Consider the following 15,601-nt stretch of genomic DNA (forward strand, 5'->3'; position numbering starts at 1 on the left):
GAGAAGAGTATACGAAACAAAAACAAGGGGCACTCTTCTTGCTATCACTTCCTTGCTCCCTTCCTGAAGCCACTTTCTGTATCCTTAAAGATACTGTCCTACTGGTGGTAAGCAGCGAGGTGGGAGCCTGTCACAGGAAAATGTGCCAAGGTTTCCTATTTTACTCACTGCCAGTTGACAGCAGGACAGAAAACCATCCCTAGCCAGTCAGCATAGGAGAGGTACTTTTTAAGGGATGTGCACTGCACAGTATATGGAGACTGAGATCAATGGAGGACAATAGAAATCTAAATTGACAGTACACTAATAATTGTTGGCATTAACTAATCAGATGGGATTTTAAAGTTCACACTGTGAACATTGATATTTTCCGTGTGATGGGAAGACAGTTTGAACTGATATTTTTTCTATTAATAAGTGTTTGAAAGGCCGTTAGAAGAAATTATTGCTGTAGTAATCAGAGCTCTCTGTGTGAAATCGCTTCATAGGCTTTGAGTTTCACAAAGCAGGAGATAGTCTGTATTGAAAATACTACGAGCCTTTACCTGGCTACCTCATAACAACGTGGAAGTTATCTGTGCTTTAAATCATCTTTTAATTCATTCACCAATATGCTGTTTTCATGGTAATCTTTGGAAGACAGGCCGGGCCCAGGACAAGGCCACTGAAATTTTGGGAGTTATCTGGAGAGGGGTTTCTCCCGCCCTCCACTGATGGACAATAACTCTGCCCTACTGCCTAGCCCCTCCGCAGACTTCACCAGGCAGTACTCTGCCAGGATGGAGCTACCCATATAGACTATCCCGGGTCTCTGCCGAGGGGAACAGGAACAAAGGATGCCAGCCCTGTGTGTTTCCGACAAAACTGCTAGATGCCACTGGCTTATATGCTTGCAGCCCTAAGGGGCCCTGCATCAACACTGGAGTGGTCGCAGTTATGTTTGTTTAAGCAAACACTGTCACATTTCTCTTCTCACTAATGAAGGTCAAACCATATCAGATTTAATGGCATCTTTAGACTACAGTGCACATCGGGTTAGACATTTCCCTGTGTTTGCACAGGTGTTCAACGCATCAGCTAGGGTGTATGGAAGAGCCCTGCTGGTTCTTACAAATATAAACATGTTCGTTCGTAAAGATGAGAATGTTCTTAGAATCATAGAATCATACAATCATTTAGGTTGGAAAAGACCCTTAAGATCATCAAGTCCAACTGTTAACTTAACACTACCAGATCTGTTTCTTGAGCATGCATCAGTTGTGTGATTAGTGCACATAATTTAGCATCAGGTGGCTACACACAATGGCTTCTAGCTCTCGCTTGGACTGGGGAAAAATGTTATTCCCATTTCCCAGAGTGGAGCTGAGACTAATACTGTAACTTGTACTGATGTTCAACAATGCTGTGCTACCTACTGCATGTGAAATCCAAACCAACCTTCCTTTTGCCAAAGAACTACATTTATGACATAGTACACCTCCAATATTATGCAACGAGGAGTCTGGAAATGAGTGACGCTCAGTCCATATCAGAATAGATTTTCAGTCAAGAGAAAACCAGCTGTTAACACCTTCTGATACTCCTTCCCAGCAGCCTGCTACAGGGGTGAACAGATTTACCCCCGCTTCAAATCAAATCCTTTTGTTTTCTCCTTGTGTTCCCCACTCTCCTTTCTGCCTTTACCTTATGATCAATACAGTCTAAGCTTAGGGAATATTATCAGAGCCATGATTGCAACCTCTAACATTATAATCCATAGGGTTGCTGGGAGCATTAGAACATCCAGGATAAATTAATTCAGTGTAAGTAAAAGCTTTGAAGCTAGGAGCATCACCAGGCTTTTGAAGCTTAAGCCCTGTTTAGATTACTTGATTAAAGTAGGTCCAAAGCTTCACCAATCAATACATTTTGCTTAGGAGCGGTGGTGATACAGAAGCATATTTAATTGGATCTGCAGTACCCCGCCCAGAAGATGGTCCTTTAGAGCAAAACGAGATAATGTGCATGGAGGGGAGAGGGGCAAAATCATTGCCATATTTTTGTGCGTGCCTGCGGAGATTACTTGCAGCAGTTGTGCAGAATAGCCTGTGTAAACGAAAAGGGAGGAGGGAAATGACAAGAAAATTATAGGCTTGGAAAAGAAGTTACTGGATCTTCTATCAGTTTAAAATTGTAAAAAATGACCAAATGTAAACAGACATACCTACAGATGTGCATTATTAAAGGGACAGCCCTGCTCTTCGGCCTATTTAAGTTTTGCTGCCAGCTTCAGTGGAACCAGGACTGATGGTCTGGTTACCTGGATGGCAGCATCTCTGACAAGATTACCAACATTGTACCCGTGGACCAACATTGACAAAAAGATAATTATTTATTTGTACTAGAATTAAGAAAACTTTAGCCTGACCATTAGATCATAGTTGAGAAATGCCCAAAATACAATCATCTCATGAATTTTTTTCTCACCTGAGAATATGAATATGCGTATCCTCCCCACAGCTTGAGTGGGGTTAGCTCTGGCAGGCTGAGGATTTTTCTCACCAGTTAGCAGTGGAAAATGGTTTGCATGTTGCACCATATCCCCACACGCCTTTCTGGATGTGTAACTAACTTCCACATTCAGACTCTGGGTAAGCGTGAGCCACAGTACAAGAGAAAGCACAAGTCTCTATTGCCAGAGGTGACTAAAACCCAGCCAGGATGTGCTGTGTATTTAGAGGCAATAAATCCACACAGTATTTGCCTCCGTAACAGCCAGAGACCGAGACAAAAAATCTGCAGTTTGAAAGTTCAAATCCAAAGATAGACAGGCAGTGAGATGTCTTGGATGATGTTGGGATTGGAACCAGGGTCTTTTCCATGAGTTCATACATTAGCAGAAGACTGAGCAGATGAAACCCAGCAATCTGGTAAGACTCACTGGTAAGGAGATGCAAACAATTTGATAAGACTCACTGGTAAGGAGATGCAAACAATTTGATAAGGCTCACTGGTAAGGAGATGCAAGCAAAACACCCTGGCCCAGATGAAAAAGTTGTCAGGGCAAGACCCTCTCAGCTGATTATCCCTTCCCTTGGCAGCCCCTTTGCATCCCCGCTCACACCGCAGCTCCAGGCTCTGCCCATCTCCCCACCTAGGCGTGGGCTGAGCCTTCGCCCCAGAATCCCAGCCCTGGCTCCCATGAAAAATTTGTCTGGCGACTTACCCCTTCCCTTTGGCAGCCCCTTTGCAGCCTGAGTCATACCGGGGCTCCAGGCTTTTTCTCTCTCCTAACCCTAACCTTAACATTAGGAGTGGGCTAAGCCTCATCCGACATACCCTGACCATGCCCCAGTGAAAAACTTCTGAGGGGCTAATCCTTCTGGCAGCCCACCCCTTCCTTTGGCAGCCACTTTCAAGCTTCTCATTTTGTCTCAAAATCTGTATTTTACAGTAACAGGTCTTCTTTCTGAAATGAAATATGTTTGTCTTTTTATTTTTATACGCATCAGACAGTTGTCCTCATCGCGAGTTCTCATGTATTTTAGTGGCATTTACAGTCTGCATGAATAAACAACTTGAGGCACTTGAAGGGATACAAGCTTTGCCTGCCTTTGAGCAAATAATCTTTTCTTCTGCCCCTGAACCCTGAACCAGAAGTTATTATAATTCTACCTTGGAAACACAGCCAGGCACAAGTTATTACTTGGCTGTTTCAAGATGAATTGCTTAAAAAAAAAAAATCTCCCAACTCTTGGAAATAATTAAACCATTTTTTTTGCCACTGCTACTTAACCCTAAAACAGGCCACGCAATGTAGGGTTCAAAGCCCAGCTACTCATGGCTACTTGGCCATGCCCAGTCCTTACTTCTTCAGCAGTGTCCTACAGACCAGGGTCCCCATATGATCCCTCCAGTTGCTGTAAACACCACTGTCGATGGAGATGATATTACCAGCGTGATGGAGGTGACTGATTTGCTTCCAGTTAGATATGTTGTCACAGAGCATTAATTTTACTGCAGCCTCATTTGAAGGGAGTGGTAAAGCAGCAGGGCAAGCAAACAGCTACCGTCTGCGTGGGAGCACTAAATGCCCAAGCAATTAGGCTTCTTGTTCACCGAATTTAAGCAGTCCCCTGTTTTCACATTTGTTTACACTCCAGCTTACTAAAGCAAACACAATGCCTGTGTAAGGTGAGGCCTGTCTAAGAGGTCAGATGCCGGGTTAAGTGAGAGGGCTCTCTTTGCAAATAGCTGTAAAAACAGAGATGACAAAAAATGGTGGAAAGTACTTAGTACCCGGATTTCATGTTTGAGGCAGCCAGCCTGCCACCGCCTAGGATATGGTTCAGCTGCCTGAAACAAAGCAAAACAGGATAGTGAAGAAGAAGAAAGGAGGATGGAGACATGACTTTTCAGCAGCAGAGATGTATCCTGACATGGTACCCGGGAATCGGTTGATGATTCTCTTCCAAGTCATTTAACAAGTGGAATAATTTCAAGGCTGTGATTTTGTTCTCACTCACATCAGCATCCGTCAGTCTCCATCCAGCCCAGTGGAAGTAACGGCGTTTAGCCTAACTGAGGTTCAGGAAAGTCCTCCAGGCAGTTTTTTAACATCATTTAACTTTGGTACCTCGGTGAGGAAGTCACACAAGGCAGCTGGGCCCCAGATGGCCAGGAGCAGCCACAGTGCTGGGACGGTGGCAGCAGTGGCACAGAACAGGCAGCCACGATGCTTTGGAGTAGGCAAAATGCTTTAAAAAGTGGTGAGGGAGAAGTCCTTCAGAAACAAAAGGGCTAGCAGAGACAAAGCCACGTTGTCTTCCTACATCAGATGCCGAGCGCTCGCTTCTGACAGGGCTTCCCCCCAGTCCTTTCCCTATGGCTCCTGGATGCCTCAGGCAGCACCAGGAACCTCCCATGCTATCACCTTTTCTTCCTCGGCAGCCAGCGGGAGCTTTCCTTTGCCTTCCCTTCCCCCCTACCTTGCTTGCAAAGCTCAGCAGTTCAAAATGGCTGACTGAATGCCGTTTGCAGCCTTTTAGACAACATTCCCCAAATCCATTTTTTTTTTGCATGGTGGATCACCAGCTAGATCTTGCTGCAGGCACGGCTCCTCCCCACTGCTGCGCCAGGAGGAGATAGCAGGCGGTGGCCACCAGGAACCGGAGTCAGGTCTCTCCTCCTGATTGATGATCTGCTTCTTACAATACTGTAATACGCAAAGCCAGTTGTATTTGATTACACCCCAGGTAGCGTGGCTTCTGTAACTGAGACGGTGAATGAACTAGGTTGGAATAAGCAAGTGTATTAATTAGTATGCTGATAGCAGAATAAAGCTATTTTTAAAATCACTGAACAGCACTGCTCTTTACTATGATTGCAGAGATTATGTAAGATGATGATTAAAATCAGGTCCCTGCATCACAGACCGATCCGTGTTTTAGACATGCAAAAACAAAGCTGCAAAGGAATGAGAGGAGACTGTATTATTTTAAAAGGCTCACTGTTTGCCTGTCCTAATTAAGGGCAAAGCAGCCATGTCATCAACCTCTTCGTTGTCATTCTAACTCATCCTACTTTTTCTATGATATTTTGCCAATAAGCCATTTGTTTTTTAAGACTGGGTGTGTACATATGGAAATGTCGGCTCAGGAGGAATCTGCTGCGTCATCCCATAATACGCAGCTGAGTTACAGGGTGTCCCTAATGCACAGCTTCTGACTCCTAAGGTGCATCTAGCAAAAGTGTTTTCCTCCTATTTGTTGATGTACTAACATTCATTTAAAAAAGCAGGAGAAGAAAAATGCAGGCACTATCTTTGTGTATTGTCTAACTGATAGAAACCAGACAGATAACAAGAAGTTGTGTCTCAGCAGCAGGAAGATACTGCTTTTCAGGACCAAGCTACCAAAAAAATGCTGTTGTTTTCCATGACAGTTATTTGGGAAAAGCCTCTAGAAATTGATTGTCATTAAAGACCTGGAGAGAACATCGCTTATGATGAAAAGCAGAGATTTTAAAATTTCGTGTTTATAGTCTCCTGCACTGCAATGCTCAGACTGCTATATATACACAATCATTATTTGATTTCTTACACCATGGTGAATAGCAGCACTGCTGATCAAATATAAAGCGGCAACCAATCCTAACACAAATAGAAATATAAACAAAACCTGCAGATTTATAGGCAATCAAAATTATGTCAAATAGCATAAGATTAAAAGCAGTGTATGTTTGTTATTAATTCTGACAGATGTTTGCTGTAGAGTGTTTTCCACGGAGTTTCTCACCATTGTTCATCATCTGTATTTTACGAAGAAGTTCAAAAACTGTTTAATTATCTTATGTGGATTGAACGTGCCCAGTCAAAGCATTACACTGTGTAAAAGTTAAAGATTTATGCCTTTATAATATTTAAGAAGCAGACGTCACAGAAACCATTGTTATTTCCTGGCATAATACAGGATCTGGAGTACATAGAACAAAGTCTTTTGTCGTTATTTACATTCTCTTCTTTCTTTCTAGGCAAATTCACCAGACAGCATGCATACGCGAGCAGAAGGGTCGAATGCAGCCTCTTTACAGGGGACTCCATAGTAACAGATGTTGCTGTGTAAAAAAAGGAATTTAACATGGAGGCCATACAGACTTAGGCATTTTGTGTGTAACCATTTTGTGCAAGACACCCATTAGGTACCTGCTCCTGCAAGCAAGCTGGGTGAGCCTGGGGACCCATGGTTTCCCTTGAGTGCCCTGACCAGGTGAGGTCTGTCTTGCTTGCTTATTTGGGTCCCCAAAGCCTCGCACCTCTGGCCGTGCAGCTGCTGAACTTCAGCGAGGAGACTGCAGGGATGTCCAGATGGGGACGCGCGGTAGCTCTGCAGTCTCAGTGGGAAGCACCCTGTCTGTGCTGTTTGGGCTGTTTGGACTTCTGTAGCCAAAACTTGCAATGTAAAAGCTCATAGTCCTACACAGGCCCTGTGTTACACACTTATACAACCACACACTTACACAACCATACCTATTTCTACACGGTGAGGGGGGGCAGGAGCCCTACCATCACACTTTACCTGGGAACTACTAAAGGGGAGATACGGAAGGGGCTGTGAGCACAGAAGCAGCCGCCCCAAGGTGGGTGCCCGTACCAGGGGTGGGCGCCCGTACCAGGGCTGGGCGCCTCGGCCACGAGGGCAGGCTGATGCTCTCCTTCTGCCCTGTGCAGCCCCCAAGCGCTCCATCCCAGAGCGCAGCCATGGCACCTGCCCCCTGCGCTTCTCAGGGCTGGGGCAGGCCCTGAGCGGGCCAAACAAACACCACCACCACCGCGGCTGAGGTGCTGAGGGACAGAGATGCTGCAGCGGCCAAAAGGGACCAGATTTCGGCACGGGGGCGGCAGCACCACCCACGTGGGAGCTGGCCAGGAGCCACCTTGAGCTGGTCACAGCCCGTTCCAGCCAGCTGAGGGCTGAGGTCAACAACACAGAGCAACCCGCTGGGCGCCACCGCTGCGAGCAGTCAGAGGAGCAGAGGGTACTCCTCCTCGGGTGTATTTAATAAAGGAACCAAGGGCTGCTGGAGACCGACTTGAGGTCAAAAGGGGTCTGTGTGCCCCTGAGGGACTGCAGCCCATGGGCCACCCACACCAGGGCAGGAACGCCGTGGAGCGACTGCAGCCTGCAGGCAACGCACGCTGAAGCAGGGACACCCCTGAGGGACTACAGCCTGTGGGCCACCCATGCTGGAGCAGGGACACCCCTGAAGAAAGAGTAACGGAGGAACCAAGTATGCCCAAAGCAGCAGGACAACCAGCAAGAGCCAAAGAGCAGCAGAAAGAGCCAGTACATAAATCACTTCAACTGCTCGGGCTGCCCAACAGCTTGCCAGAGGCATTTTGACAAACTGAGCGTAACCCGTGGTGGAAATAAGGGTGTTGAGGCTGGAGAGGAGGTAGGACAGGTGTTTATGTAAGTGGTTGGTTGGTTGTGTCCTTTCTAAATACCCAAATGAGTGATCAGAAGTCTGTTAATTGGCAATGAAGTAAAACTCGCAACTGGGGACTGTTTTGCCCATGACAGGCAAATTGCAAGGTTGCACAAAAAGCCTGTAGCACAAGTGGGATTCAACATATCTCAAATAGTGTGCCTGATCTAAACGGTTTAAGGCACTCATGTAATGCCCTATGCTGAAACAAGCCCAAGACCAGTCTCTTGGCAAGCTTGCTGGCTTGCGTATAAAGGCTAAAACATTTTCTGTGGAGTCTGTGGGTCTCCTTGCTCCTCTACATGTCGCTGTGGATCCATCCACAGACCGTGCTGCATGATACTTGCTTAACTGGCGGCGGATGGGAGGGGGGATCCATTAGACAAGACAGTCCAGAGCACAGTTAAGTGTTTTTTCCTTCTCACCAGTCTCCTCTCATCTCGCCTCCTTGGCCAAGTTTTTTTTCTCTCCTCTTTGTTCCATTGCAGTGGCAGCTGACGCTGAGAGTAGGTTACAAACTGAAACTTTTTCAGGCAATACACTGAAATATCAACGGCTGATCAGATATTGGGGCTCAGCGTTTTTATGCTCTTTTGTGTGTATCTTGGACATTTGTTTCTTCTGCCCCACTCCCCCCAGGACCTGTTTACATCCATCTTGTCCCTCAGATGCCTACTGCGGTGGTCTCCAATACCAACTGCTCAGGATGGCGTCGAGACAAGTGAGGGGGTCACTTTTCTAGCTCTGGGTCAGCTGGAGTTCCAGCTTTAGCAGCAATACATTCTCATTACACAGCCGAGAAACCATCCTCCCCTGCTTCAACAGTCTCAAACCAGGCGTGGGAAAGATTTTAGTTTGACAGAAGAACAGGGGGGCTTTTTTTCTTCTCAATCCTTTTAAAACTTTAATCTATAGATACATAGGGCTCTTCCTAGAACACTTTCAAAATACAGTGTTTGGGGAATGGTTTTATTTATAAGATTTTACTATTCAGTTTAATTGGAGAAAGCTATGAGGCAACTACAATTTTTTTATACCCTCTATTATTCACTCTCTGAAGAGATGACTTTTGCACTGCTTTCTTCAACTCTAGACTTACGTTGGATTGCTGGATCTATACAGAGAGGCACTGAACGGGCTAGTTTTTAGCACTGGTGAACAAAGAGCATTACCGATTCCTGCAGCAGCCCAAGGTGACCAGGGGAGGCTCCAAGTATGTGAAGAGCAGGATACCTCCTAGGTGGTTACAGATTGACTCAGTTAAGGCCACGAGCTTTGAAGCTCTCGGCTCTACAGGATTTCCTCCTGCAAACAGTCCCTTCATGCCGCAAGGTAAAGGAGTAACATGGCAGAAGAATTAAGAGTTCTGGTGCTGCAGAAACCAGAATAAAGCCTGGGGAGGGTTGATGCAAAGATTGGAAAGCAACGTTTTTCAGGATGTTATATATATACCATTAGACATGTCTTATTACTGAATCTCTTCTGATTGTTGCTAATTAAAAAAAAATATATATACAATTCCCAGTGAAATCAGCTTTGTTTCCAGGCTGCAAAACTGATGAGAAAGGAAGATCAGGCCCTAACTTAAGAGCAATTTAGTATGTCTAGCCATTTGCACATGACAGCAAATTAACATGAGCTGGTATTTACTGCAGTGAAGATAAAGGTAACATCCCACGGGGGCTAGAATTATTTAATAATGAAGGAATTTATTTGTAAAAAGATCACTTCCGTTCCTCCTTAATATCTGAACACATTTTGAAGCCAATATTCACACAACTACAGTTGTTCAATTGATGCAACTCAGTAATTTTTATTGCAACTGGAAGACAATACATCACAGAAACTTTATGGTAGGTTTTGGGAAAGTGTTATTTACAATAATAATTGATGAAATAGTTTGTCTTTGGCAATATGATTACACATCAAGAAAATGTAAAATGCAAGTATGCCTCTAAATCAACATTTTCATATTTCCTAAAGATCAGCTGATTGCACTTGCCTTCGGACTGCTCATTTAGGTAAACACAAATACAACTTAACATCACTGTTCATTCCCCATCACAGTTCGTATTTTAATATTGATGAAATTGGCAGTTTCAGACGCCAAGTACAGGAAAAATTGGCTTATCACCGTACTAAATTAACTTATTGGCCAGTTAAGGTCCTGTGACCCTTAAGCATTGATACTAAATCTCTTGGTCTTTTGATTGCTTTATCACTATTTTCTGTAAAACAAAATATTTCAGAAATTACAGATCAGAGTATAAAAAAATGTACAAGTCCATAATGCTTTTCATACACACACAAATCATTCCCCCCAACATTTTACATCATGGCAGTTTTAAGTAGTGAGTGTGAATGATGCAGGCATGGAACTGGTTATCAAATACAGGTATGACTTTAAATTGTCATCCCACACACATACTCAGGAAATGTACAATGCTCTAGCAACTTAAAAATGTACTCAAGTTCAATGTCATCTGAACGAAAACAGAAAGTCTTGGGATTTCAGGCCAGAGTAAACAAATGAAAAAAATTCCCGTTTCTAGATGATCAGCCATCCCAGAATCCAGCATATAATTTCAGCATCCAGTAAAAACCCCTCTAGCACTGAGGGCCAGCACAAGTTGTCATTTATCCCTTGAACCCTCAGATGATGAGCTCTCCTAACTGCTGGCCTGATCCAAAGCCCAACGAAATCAACTGAAAATAAAAAAGTGAAACAAAACCCCCTTCCACTGACTGTGAAAGGATGTTACATCAGGTTGATTTCCCCCCTTTGCAAAAGGAAATGTGATACAGTAGAAAAACCATTATATAGCTTCAGATAAATATACCTTGTTTCAATGCTAAAACAAAACAAAATCCAAACTCCCAAAACCAGGAAAGGCTACTTATTAGAACAACTCAAAAGTGACCTTTAAATCATTTCTGGTTTTAAATGTACACCAGCAAAATACAGCACCATAGACACATAGGTTGAGACTTTTTTTTTTTTTGGTCAGTGAAGCTAGTACTTGTTTGCTGAACTGTGGAAGAATTATAAGGTCATGTACGTGATCAAAGATAAAGCAACCCAGCTGACAAGTCTCTGCTTAATTCAAGAATAACCAGTACTAAAAATAAAAATGCAAAAATAAAAACCCCTAATAAACCACCATCAATTAATACTTTCTAAATAAAAGGGGATTAACAGATGAATTCACAAATGTATGCAGATTTATACAGAACACCGAATGTTGTGTGTAAATCGTTACAAACTCCAGCTCAAAACAGAAACACACAAAATGTATAGTTTGACTTACACATCTCATTTCAAAGGAAAAGAGACATCATTACAACTTGGTAACTGTGCTAACTGCAATATAAACCAAACAGAAATTCAAAGTTTGGCAGATAACTAAGAAGAGGGTTATCACTTAGGTTATATAGCAAAGTGTTGATGTATATTACATAGAGTAGTATAAATAATAAAAAAGTATTATTTAAATTAGATCACAGTGCTGCATTATGTGCATAACAGTGTTTGATATATTACTGGAGGGCTGTGAAGAACACTACTAAAACTTAACTGGTCAGACGGTCAACACTGATATTCTGTTACAATCAGGAGGATGGATGGTTCAAATGCTCTTTTGGTGGCAAAGTCAAGAAAACGTTTCAAAATATTTCCTACAAAATATGCCAATGAGCTATTCAGGCAGTAGTGACATACCTGAAGGAGCTGGGTTTGCATTCTCCATGAAGTGAAGTAAATTGCATTGCATCTGAAATTGGAAATGCATTCTCTCGATAGTTTTATTTTATTCTGATCCTGGAGCACGGGAGAGCAATGTTTTAAAAAATGCCTAGGGCCAGATTCAAGGAAAAATGGTAATAATAATAATAGTGAAATGGTAAACACTTCCAGGAGCACTTGGGTGTCTATATCTCCACTGACTCCAAAGGAGATCAGACACCTTCAGGTTCTAGAAAACCTCAGATTGCGCCTATCTATATCTTTAGATGACTTGGCAGCCAAAATCTCAGTGAAAACCAATCACGGCTACTGAGAAACCGGGACAAAGTGTTGTTTTGGTCATTTTATCCCTGGTGCCATTTGGTGTACAATTTAGGATTTCATTCTCTGCTAAAGTATGTCGATGTAACTCTACCTCACTCCAGTGAAGAATGCAGCCCCCAGAGTTTCTCTGTATCTTTTCCAAAGGTAGACAGTAATTCAGTCGAACGCTGGGAGCTGATGCACCTCCTTTGGGATTCCCTTCTCCCGTTAAGGTAAGAGAGGAGCCAGAATATGACCTCAACTGAATTGCCAGAGAGAAGAGAACACAGGCACAGGACAGTCCTCTAGTCCTACATGGCACACCTCCTCGCTCCCACATCAGGCTTTTCAGCTGTAAAACCCTGTGATCTTGGTAGAACTACTGCTGGTTTTGCCAGGAGATCAGAATCAGACTGCTTTCAGAAACAGCTATGGGGTGATACATTAAAGCTGTTCAAGATCTGTGCTTGAATTTTTAAATGCAGGAAAAATCTGCATCAAAATGCAGTAGGACATCCAATTGCTTGCAGAACGCAAGCACAACCGGCAGATTTCACGTCCCTGCAGATGCTGGTGAAATCTGCTTGTGGCGTTAGTTCTGGCCTGCAAGAGCTTCTTGCTGCAAAAGGCATATTCCAAAGGAACCCGCCGTGAAGTCCAGCGACCCTTACAATTCACACCTATGTGAAACTCGCCACTGAATGCTTGCTGACCTACTGGGATTCCCCTAGCCCCCACCTGACTTGGAGAAACGCTAATTTGGCAATACTGATAGAGTGAGGAAAAGGGAAAGTTAGAGATTCAATGACTTCTCACCCCAAAATGGCTTAGTAAGGAAAGCAAACAAGCAAAACCAAACCACCTCATGTCTGGCAAGTGAGAGAGTTCATAATACAGTGCAATTACCACTCCATTTTGGCATGATGCAGTCAAAGTAGAGAGAACTGGATTGAAAAGCTGACATTTTATTTTTTGGAAAACAAATCGGTCCCAATTCTTATAAAAAAAAGAGAACTTCTCTGGTGGAGTAGAACCAGTTCTGACAAAGCTGCCATTGTCAGCCAGGCACAAAAATGGTTTAAAAGGTGACTCCTAAATATTTTCTACAAATCCAAATTATGTACTTCTCATCAATAGTCAGAGTAAGGGTCAATAAGGACAAGTTGTTTTTAAACTCCAGAAATAATCTGTTGATGGCATTAGCCCTCAGCCAAACTGCTGGTTCCTGAACATAACTTTGTAAACTCCTACCGAATAATACCTCCTTAGCAGATCAGACTAGGAGCAACAAATTTTACATGACAATACATGCTTGCCAACATTTTAGGTTTACCAGCAAGTATATAAAGGAGTTGTTGAAGTCTTAGATTTTTTTTATATATATATATATATGTATATATATAAATAAAGATAACCTGCCTAATTAGATATTTATGCAAAATGACTGTTTTCTAAGGTGAGTAATACTAGTGGTAATTATACATTTAGCCACCAAGAGTCCACATTAATGAATGGTACTTGTTCAGCAGATACTGATCTCATTTGCACTGACACACTGCAATCAGTGAAGCTGCTCTGGAATTAGTGTCGTGACTGTGGACAGAATCTGGCCACCAGCACACAACCACGGCGCTTTCTTGGGAGGACAGAGATGGCTGAGCCATGGTTTGAGTGTATTTTCTGCCACTAAATCTGACTTTTCAATGTTGCTTTTTGATAAATATTAAACCACTCCCGAGCTGGTACAACTATGCATTAATGAGCAAAGGTGGTGGCAAATTGATACTGTAGTATTTTATATTTCAAATTACTCTCCCCAAAGTCCGTAAAAAGATGAAGGACCAAGTTTTCTTGTGCAGGGGTTGTGTGGTTCACTGCCTGCAGACTCTGGCTGTAGGGAGCGTGGATCTGGGAAGAAGCTGATTATCCCAGTTCAATCACACAAGGAAAAAGCTATGGCTCATTCATCTCTGTGCTACCTGGTCAAAGGACCGGTCCTTCCTGTTTTCCCCAACTTTTATCTTAAGGGCTGCAGGCAGCCAACAGAAGTTAGTATCCATGTACTCCCGACTTAACTAACGCTGGGAATCAACCCTGCATGCATCGGCCCCCGCGAACTGAGGGGAGCGCAGAGCTGTTCCTTCCACCATCCTTGGCTCTCTCCTTCCTTATCTGCATAGCTGGCAGTTGTGCTGGGCTGTGGCAGCTGTCAGGCAGCTCCTGGATCCCAGGACATGCTGGGTGAGATGGGAGGAGAGGCACCCTTTTGCTGTGCTGCTGCCAGTGTGGCCCTGTTCTTCACATGACAAAATGCTTGCGGAGCAGAGGAACAGGCCCAGACCAGCCCGCCCTTCAGTCCTTCCACTTCCTAAATGAACACACACCACGGGCATCTCCAAATGCAATTTTTAGTTCACTCCACTGAGTGGGAAGTCAAACCCTTCTCTAACTCACTCTTCATAAACTAGATCCGTCTTGGTGAAACTGCTGCCTGAAACAGCTGTTAGGGATAAATATAAACCTATATTCTTTTTAAGAAACTGACCATTTCCTTCTGTTAAGTGGTTGTTTCCTGGGATTTTCTTCTTGCCTCTAGGATATTCTAAGTGTAGAATTTTTCATGCCAAACTCATGAATCCAGGTGAGAGAGACTGTCTTACTTATTTCACAGCTTCCCTCTGCTGTAGGGATCTCCAATCTAATAGTCGTCATTACCAGGAGAGTAGCACTATACCTGAATCACACTCTCTGTAACACTGGTTTTTCTCTGGACACCTCAGTAAGGCTCTTTACTAACTTCATTTTCTCATGGCAAATTAGCAAAGCTATTTTCTTGTCTACTTATTCCTGAATCAAATCAGAGTTTTCCTCAATTAACCTCCCATTATTCTCTTGATTCTGTCATACACACTCACTACTAAATTTGCCCTCAGATTATTGCGTCATGTTACACATGTACAGACGAAGAAAGGACACACTTTTACTTTTTTTTCTTTTTTTTTCTTTTTTTTTTTTTAAACAGAAGTAGGGAGAGGGGGGCTGAATGTGCAGACAAGGCAGTATAATTCAACCATCCAAGCCCTACCAGAGCATGAAGATTTTATTTTTTAATATTGCAGAGTAAGTTCCCCAACAGTCAGTGTTTGTCCCTGAAGAAGGTTAAACCTTAAACATCTGCTTCAAAAAAACCCCAACAACAAAAAAGAACCAAAACAAAAACAAAACAAACAAAAAAATAAAACCCAAAAAAACAAACTCTAAGCCTAAGGGCTTAAAAATTAGAGGCATAGCCTTTTTCTCTATTTTCTATATTTATATGAAAATAATTCATGCTTCATGCTAAATACATTATTTACCTTACAAGAACTTTGTCATCTCTGAATAAAAAAAATTGTTTGCTTTTTGTGTTCCCCCCCTCCCAAAAGGAATCCATGCAACGTGGATCAAATTTCTTCTGCTGGCTACGCTGGTTGAATCTGGAAATCTGTTGTCATTTTTGCACAGATGAATCCTGACTGACGGTAACTGCACACTCATTTCTGAGGGCAGTGTAGGAGCTCTTTTGTTGAACTTCTGAATTTTACTGTTCAC

This window comes from Gymnogyps californianus, chromosome 5 (genome assembly GCF_018139145.2).
Source record: "Gymnogyps californianus isolate 813 chromosome 5, ASM1813914v2, whole genome shotgun sequence".
In the NCBI taxonomy this organism is placed as follows: Eukaryota; Metazoa; Chordata; class Aves; order Accipitriformes; family Cathartidae; genus Gymnogyps; species Gymnogyps californianus.